General features: G+C 38.4%; 1 non-coding gene across 1 annotated transcript; it reads left to right on the top strand.

Moving 5' to 3' along the window:
* The first annotated feature begins 2,010 nt into the window (after window positions 1-2,010).
* LOC112645732 (small nucleolar RNA SNORA44) lies at window positions 2,011-2,123 on the top strand. The gene has a single exon (XR_003127224.1). It is a non-coding gene; the product is annotated as a small nucleolar RNA SNORA44 (small nucleolar RNA).
* The last annotated feature ends 6,369 nt before the right edge of the window (window positions 2,124-8,492 follow it).

The following is an 8,492-nucleotide window of genomic DNA, read 5'->3' as shown; positions in this document are numbered from 1 at the left end:
GGAATATAAATAATAGTGAAAGGGAATATAAGGGAAGGGAGAATAAATGTGTGGGAAATATCAGAAAGGGAGACAGAACATAAAGACTCCTAACTCTGGGAAACGAACTAGGGGTGATGGAAGGGGAGGAGGGTGGTGGGTGGGGGTGACTGAGTGACGGGCACTGAGGGGGGCACTTGACGGGATGAGCACTGGGTGTTATTCTGTATGTTGGTAAGTTGAACACCAATAAAAAATTAATTTATTAAAAAAAAATATTTGAATAAGTAGAAGGGCAAGGAAAAAGGGAGATGAGGGACAATTTTGCTGAGGTTACTACCAAAGCTTAATGTTTTCAAGTTGTATTTTATTGATCCTAAGACAATCAAACTCCTAAGATCTTATTTTACATTTTAACGTCTCAGAAACTAGGATGCAAATTCCAATCAATGACATGTCATAGTCTAACTGGCATTGATTTTCTATCATGACGGCCATCAGTGGTTTGTCCTTTGGTTGATAATATCTTATTTCCAAAGATACAAAGAATGTATAAACATCTTATAGCCTAAATCCCAGAAGCAGTGAAGATTGAACTGATCTTTTGAAAAACACTGTAAGGCTACATGATCCTGGTTTCTGATTTATTTTTCTTTGATCCCACTATATTCAAATCTGATTCAGTGCCTATAACAAGGAGGAGTGTGCTTGTTATTAGCTCATTGCCTCCCAGTTCCAAATCCACCTTCATTGCCTGCTTGTGATACTGAAACATTTCTCCCTTGCCAGTTGGCACAATGTTGATTTTGTCCATAGAGGACAGATGAGGGACCCTGGAGGAGGAAGGTTGTCTCTTCCTTGATTCTGGAGTGTTCATTTTTCTTGTTCCAGTTGCCCTGGGTTGGCAGTAAGGATACCCAGTGAAATTCATTCCTAATGAGTTTCCTGTAGGCAGCTACCTGCAGGCGAGTATTTTACAGGTTGCCCAGCTGGCTCACCAAAGTGAATTCTGGAGGAGCCCAGGTGGTTTCATAGTCTTTTCCTGGTGATGGCATCCCAGTAAATTCGATACCATCCTCCTACCCCTGGGAAGCTTCCTAGTGAGTATCGTTGACACCCAGCAGTTTTCTTCTTTAGAATTAAAATGGATCCTGTACACCAATAGGGAGAACTTGATAGCCTTCTCAATCAATTTTCTCAGTTAAAGCCCACTAGTGAGAGCAAATTTAAGTGTGTGTTTGGGTTGGGGCTGGGGCTGTGGGATAAGGAGTAGAAGAATGAGTTGACTGGGAAAAGCAAGAAGTTGATAAAGGGATATATATGCTTGATTGTCAAAGTGTTTCTAATGATCTCAAAACAACTAGAAAGCCCTTCTGACTTCTATGTTCAGAGCACTGTCTTTCAATCCTGATCCTACACAGAAGCCACCCTAATGCATTCAGATACAACATAAAATATCCTTCCACCAATAGCAATTTTTTTCAGCATGCCAGGAAACATTTAGATGTTTCAAAAAAGATATTTAACACTGGAGAAATAAAACAGTTGCCTAACAGTTGATGTTTTAGTATCTCATACATACTTTCTAACTATTTGGGTGCAATGCTTCTTTGTACATCTTGGCATTTTGAAAGTTGTATTGTTTTAACATTGAGAAAATACAATAAATATGAGTAAGAAGTGAAATGGTTTTCTTTTCCAACTCAAAAGTACAATGAGCAGATTCATGCTTTAAAGAGAAAAAAGGGTTAGCACAGCTAAATTACTATCCAAACTTCATTTTAGAAAATAATTTTCCTTCACATTTAGATTTTAACTTTCCCCTATATTTGCAGATTCGAATATAAGATGGCTAAACTTCAGCTGAAGCACATTATAAGGCATTCTCAAATATTAGGTTACTTTTATAAAACAGCCCCTTTCTTATTTATCACTTTAAAAAATAGTGTACAAATTAAGTGTAAAGCTCCTTAAAATTCTAAACTTCTCCCTGAACATGAATACTCTTTATCTTAAAAATAAAATTCTATTCAGCATGTTTCCAAGAGCTGTGGCCATTCATGGCCAAGCTAGAGCATCCTAAAGAGACTTTGACAGAACAGGTCAGCATAATATCTGCAACTTCCACTCACCTGCCTATAACAGCTCAGGACATGGGCTCGAAGTCACCTTCTTGAGTCCAGGTGTTTCCACAAACTTCCATGTAGATGGGTGTATTAGATCAACTTTTTGGTATAGACCAAAAAAATAAAATAAAATAAAATAAAATTCTATTTTACTCACATTTTCCTTCTTCAAATGAATAGTTGACTTAGTCATGAATTGCCTTGTGTCTGATACTTTTTTTTTTATTTCCTGAATGAATTCTTTTTGTAAATGGAACTTATGTCAGGATACCACCTCTGGCCCTTTCATAACTTTATTCTCTTTTCATTCCCTTTATTTCTTAAAGCCAAAGATAGAAGAACTCAAGAAAAGACATAGGAGTTTGAGCAAAAGGTTTGTTTATATTGAACAAGAAGGTTACTCTAAAGATAAACTCAGGATGGTTATTTTATCCATTTATCCTGAAATGGGGCCATTTTCAGCCCAGAGCCAAGGACAGGAGCAGAGGCTCTAACTCTAATTTTATTGTGTTCAATGTGTTTTGGATGAACTAAAACAGCAAAATATAGGTTAATCTTCCCCAGCTGGAGGTAACTGGAGAAATGAGTCAAAATCCAGAAATTCATCTCATACACACACACCACACACTCCACTTTGTGCATATATTCATAAGATTACTCATATGTAATTCCATTTAGACCTGTACTATATTATCAATCCTGCCAACACTGTAATATAGACATTCCAATGCTCTAAAAAAAAAAAAAAAGCATATGAAGACATAACATCCTCTTCCACTGCTTTCCCAAGAACAATGCCAGTTATTCTCTGAATTTGAGATATGCAAAGGATACACTCTACCATCTGCTGCACTTGTTAATGAATGTGTGGCATCAACAGAACATAACAATGGGAAAGATTCTTGCAGAACTCCTAATTCCTCCATGAAAGCTGAAAAATTAAAGGTAAAGGGGAGTGGATGACATTCCAGAGGTCTCCTAGTAAGTTAGTGGCAGAGTAAGAAGCAGAATGTCTCTAGTCCTGAGCTTTTTTTGTAGCACAAAGTACCTTTGCTAACTAGCATTTAGTTGAAACTAAAGCCATGCTTTAAAAAAAATTAAATTAAATTAAAAAATAAAACAATGCTCTATCTTCCTTAAGTAATGTTAATATCATCCCAGGATTTCCTCCTACCTTATTAAGATAATTCTCTTAAATTATCTAAATTATTATTAAGATAATACTCAAAAAATATTTTGTCAAACTAGTTAGACAGATTTCCTTATCACCAAAAAGAAAACGATGAGGGGTGCCTGGGTAGCTCAGTGGTTGAGTATCTGCCTTTGACTCAATTTATTGATCCTGGGGTCCTGGGATTGAGCTCCGCATCAGGCTCCCCGCAGGGAGCCTGCTTCTCCCTCTGTCTCTCGGTGTCTCTCATGAATAAATAAATAAAATCTTTTTTTAAAAAATAAGGAAATGATGAGGTGTGCTAATATTTGTCAGCTGATGAGGAGGAAAGATGAAATGTGGTCAATGACTTCGGATGGTAAAAAATATGAGCAAGTTTGAGATTACAGATGCAGAGTTTCTGGAAAATCCCAGGACATCACTTCTGAATGTTTGTCTTTTGAAGCAGAAATCCCACTATTAATGTCTCCTTTGAGATGTCTAGTCCATGCCACAGTCAGAATACTTTCTTATGGGCAGACAGATTCACAGGAATCAGGAGGGTCATGAGATAGCACCAAGCGTTACAGCCCTGCACCCTTGAGCAATTGAAAAAGGATATATATTATCTGCACACAAATATAATTAACTAAAATAAGGCAGCAGAATGGGGTCATGTCCTAAGTACATTTCACTTCCAGATGTCGTTAGAAAGGCCCTCCTTCTCCCCTCAGCCCTATCTCCCCACAACACACAAAGAGACACTACACACACACTATCTCATTTAATATTCACAGTAACAAACAAATCTTTAACATTTATTAATGTTAGAGAGACTGAACAATCTAACGAATTGAATACACCCATGAAGCAAGTAGGAACACTTCAGAATTCTCCACTGATACCCAATTCACTATAACGATCTTAAAGCACATTTGTTGGCACACCCAAACTTCTGTTATGGACTCTTCTTTAGTTCATCTTTTAGTCTAGGTCAGGGTGTGTCAAATGTTAGTACACGTAAGAATTACTTGCTATAGGGGCACCTAGGTGGCTCCAGTGGTTGAGCATCTGCCTTCGGCTCAGGTCATGGTCCTGGGGTCCTGGATCGAGTCCCCACTGGGCTCCCTACAAGGAGACTGCTTCTCCCTCTACCTGTCTTTGCCTCTCTCTCTCTGTGTCTCTCATGAATAAATACATAAAATATTTTTTTAAAAAGAGAATTACTTGTTATAAACTTTAAAATTAATTATAAATATAAAACTATGTATACTATAGCTTATAGAAAAATTTGAGATTTTCAAGGGCAATTTTGACCACCTGTAATTTTTGCTTTACACTTTAGACATTAAAATCTCTGTTCCACGTAAAAGGCAACTCCATCACCTGGGCAGGTAGAGTCAGAGCTGGAAATGTGAAGCCATGACACAAGAGCCTTACCATCCAGATTGAGGTGTTCACGTTTTATCCATAATGTTGGGGGAATCATGGAGACTGTTGAGCAAGCAAGTGACACAGCAAAAAAATGTGTTTAATAAAATTAGTCTGGTCACTTTGAAAGAGATGTACTTGACAAGTGGAGTTGAGGGGGAGGCTGGAAGAAGGGTTACCAGTGTGCAGATCATTTCTGGGCATGAGATAAAGAGGCCCTAAATGGGGACAGTTGTAGAAATGCAAAAGAAGCAAGAAGCATTGCAAAGGAAGATCCTGATATCTGACTGGATGTGAAGGGAAATACTAATAATGTAGCATAGTTATTAAAACCCAAGACTTTTCCATTTTACAGATCAGGATTAAATTCTAATTTCCACCACCATCTAGCTGTATGATCACAAGCTTTTAAACTCCCTCTGCTGATTCACTTTATGCATCGACATCACCAGGCCATAGGCTGTCCAAACATCTGGGTTATCTGTGAGAATATCCCTGGATGAGATTAATATTTGATATCTATAGAGTCAGAAAAGAGATCGTTCTCCTTAATGTAGGTGCATCTCATCCAGTCAATTGAGAGCCTGAATAGAACTAAAAGGCCAAGTAAGAGTGAACTCCTCCTGCCTGAGAGCCTTGAGCTGGAACATTGTTTTTCCCCTTGGCCTTCATATTTGAAATGTAAATCAGCTCTTCTTAGGTCTCGAGCCTGCTAGTTTTGAAACTAGAACTACACATCAGCTCTCCTGGGTCTCCAGCTTGCCAGCTGCAGATCTTGGGACTTCTCAGTCTCCGTAGTCACATGCACCTATTCCTTATAATAAATATATTTATATTTATATATATAAATATACTTAATAATTATATATAATATATAATATATAACTGGATCTATTTCTCTAGAGAATCTTGGCCAATACAATCACTAAGCTGCATTTTCTCTATATGTGCAACGGGCTCTATAAATTTACTCACAGTGATAATACAAGGATTAAAATGAAATAAGGTTAGGGCACCTGGGTGATGCAGCCAGTTGAGTGTCTGGCTCTCAGTTTTGGCTCAGGTCATGATCTCAGAGTTGTGAGATTGAGCCCATCATTAGGCTCCAGACTGAGCACAGAATCTCCTTGAGTTTCTCTCCACCCCCCATCCCCCGCTTTCTCTCTGAAATAAATAAAAAAATCTTTTAAAAAATGAAGTGAGGTAGGTTTGTGTGGCATTAAAAAAAAATGTTAATGGTGAAAACAGAGCTTTTGAAAAATTAAGCTTGTTGAAGTGATATAGAGTTACTTTAATCTATAGGTTTCTTTTGCAGTAAACAACTGCTAAGAGTATGTGGGGTTTAGGTGAGAGAGGAGTGAGCCAGATGTGTGACAAGCATTTCCATGAACCCATGAGTGTGTGTTGAGCTGAGCAGGTTAATAGGGTCTTCAAAATATTTACAGAAGAATAGGAGTAAATAGCTTATGATTATGTAGTTACACTACAAAACTAATCATGGGTGAATCCTGAAGCTGCTGGAAGGTGTATCACAGCCTAACGGTTACCTCAGCTCCAGAGAGTAGCTGCAGTGCCCCACCTACTGCCAAGGATGGACTTGAGATCAAAATACAAAACTCCGTTCCAAGCATACTTTTGTGCTCACTGAAGCCTCCTTTTCTTTCCTGCACAACTCCAGCTTGAAAGACTTTCTCTCTGTGAAATTCCCTAGTGAGGAACAGAAAGCTCTTGCTGCTTTACTTACTTGGTACTCAGGGAGACATGATGAACTGCCTCAGATCCATCCTTCCCTTGGGATTTCCCATTGTCTTTGGGCATCACCTCTCTGTTTTTACTCTGTAATGACACTGGGGACTTCTAATCCCCAGGTTCTACACAAGGGATTCTCCATTATTCTCAGATTTCTACAATATATCTAGGGAGTCTTCTCATGCTCCTCCCCAAAGACTTGGCTGATGGATAGACTCAGGCTCCCTACATCAGGGATATGCACCCTATTCAGACCGTTGCTCTCACTACCATGCCTCCTCCCCTCCTCATCCCCTGGAGTCCTTATCAAGTCAAGGATGAGGAAAAGTATAAGTTTCACCAATATTATTTCTTCCTGATGCTGGTACTACACACATATCACAAATTTTCTGAATTGATTCCTCTGGGGCTTTGACTTTGACCTTCTAAACCAAGCTTTTAAAAATGACAAAGTGCAGGGTACCTGGGTGGCACAGACAGTTAAGCATCCAACTCTTGGTTTCAGCCCAGGTTGTGATCTCAGGGTCTCAAGATCAAGTCCTATATCGGGCTCGGCAGTCCACACACAGTCTGCTTGAGATTCTCTCTCCCTCTCCCTCTGTCCCTCCCACTCAGGCTCTCTCTATATATAAAATAAAATAAATAAATCTTAAAAAAAGTTTACAAAGTTTTCTTAAGATACCCAACCTGTACAAATCAGATGCTTCAGCACTCGAGACCATTTCCTTGGCCTTAAAATACTAGTGTTGAGCATTTTCTTGCTTCTCATACCTTGTATTTTCTATAATAGCATTTTGCTGAGGATGGTGGCTCTCCCTGCTAACTTGATCAGAGTACAAATAACACAAAGAGCAGGAAAACATGAAGTTTAATATCAAAATATCATTCTGCCACAAGTAAAACACAGAGGATGTTTATCTTCAGGGCCCTGAACCACAACTTTCTTATTTGTCCTACTTGCTCCTCATCTCCTTTGCCAAGTGCCATGTACCTTCATGATCTTGCCTTCTACCAAAAACATCTTTAGAGCAAGATCCTGCTACCTTAGTTCACCTTTAAGTGCAAGAGGCTGAAAAGGCACTAATACTTCCAACGTGATTAGCATTTTAATAGTAACCAAACACTTGAGCTCTAAATAAAGCCCAAATCTGCAGTAATATCATTTTCAGCATCAGTTAGCTCATGAATAGACATATTTTAGATCAAAGAGTCTTCTCAGAATTCTAAAATTATACCAATAAGCAATTGCTTCTCCACCAGACATGCCCCCCTGGACAAGATTATTTCAAGTCCTGTTTTTAAATGACATATATGAACAAAAGTTGTATGTAGCACACTTAAACAGTGCTAAACTGAACTCCTAGTTAAAATATCAGAAATTAAAGTACAATTGTGAATCATATGGTATTACACTGGAAGAGAAGTCACTACACCAAACCTGCCAGGAGGTCGGTTTAATCTAAAGGCTTTTTTAAAACAACCATTAAAGGAACACCTGGGTGGCTCAGTGGTTGAACATCTGCCTTTGGCTCAGGTCATGGTCCTGGGGTCCTGGGATCAAGTCCCAGATAGAGCTCCCTGCATGGAGCCTGCTTCTCCCTCTGCCTGTGTCTCTGTCTGTCTGTCTCTCTCTCTCTGTCTCATGAATAAATAAAATCTTAAAAAAAAAAAAAAAAACAACCCTTAAAATATACAGATATTTTGTGGCTGGGAAAGATTTCAAGAAGCTACAAAATAACTGGCCTATAATATAATACCATGTTGGTAAATTGGAGAAATGGTCTGAAATCAATACAAGGAAGGTCAGATAAGAAAGAATATGGAAAAAAAGAAAGAATACGGAATACAGCAAAGATACAAAATGAACAATCATATGAAACATTTAAGCTACGTAACAGTCAAAGGAATAATGATTCATTCAGACTGCAGTGAGTGTAGATCAGTCTGGAATGTTGCCTTCCTCTCATCTTTAAAAGGCAAATGCCTTTGATAAGTAGTACAGATGGAAATATTACAGGCTCCACACACATAATAATTTTTTAGGTATTATATACACT

The sequence above is a fragment of the Canis lupus genome, chromosome 1 (assembly GCF_003254725.2).
Source record: "Canis lupus dingo isolate Sandy chromosome 1, ASM325472v2, whole genome shotgun sequence".
NCBI lineage: Eukaryota > Metazoa > Chordata > Mammalia > Carnivora > Canidae > Canis > Canis lupus.
Note: the sequence above shows the minus strand (reverse complement) of the source record. Positions and strands in the feature narration are given on the sequence as shown.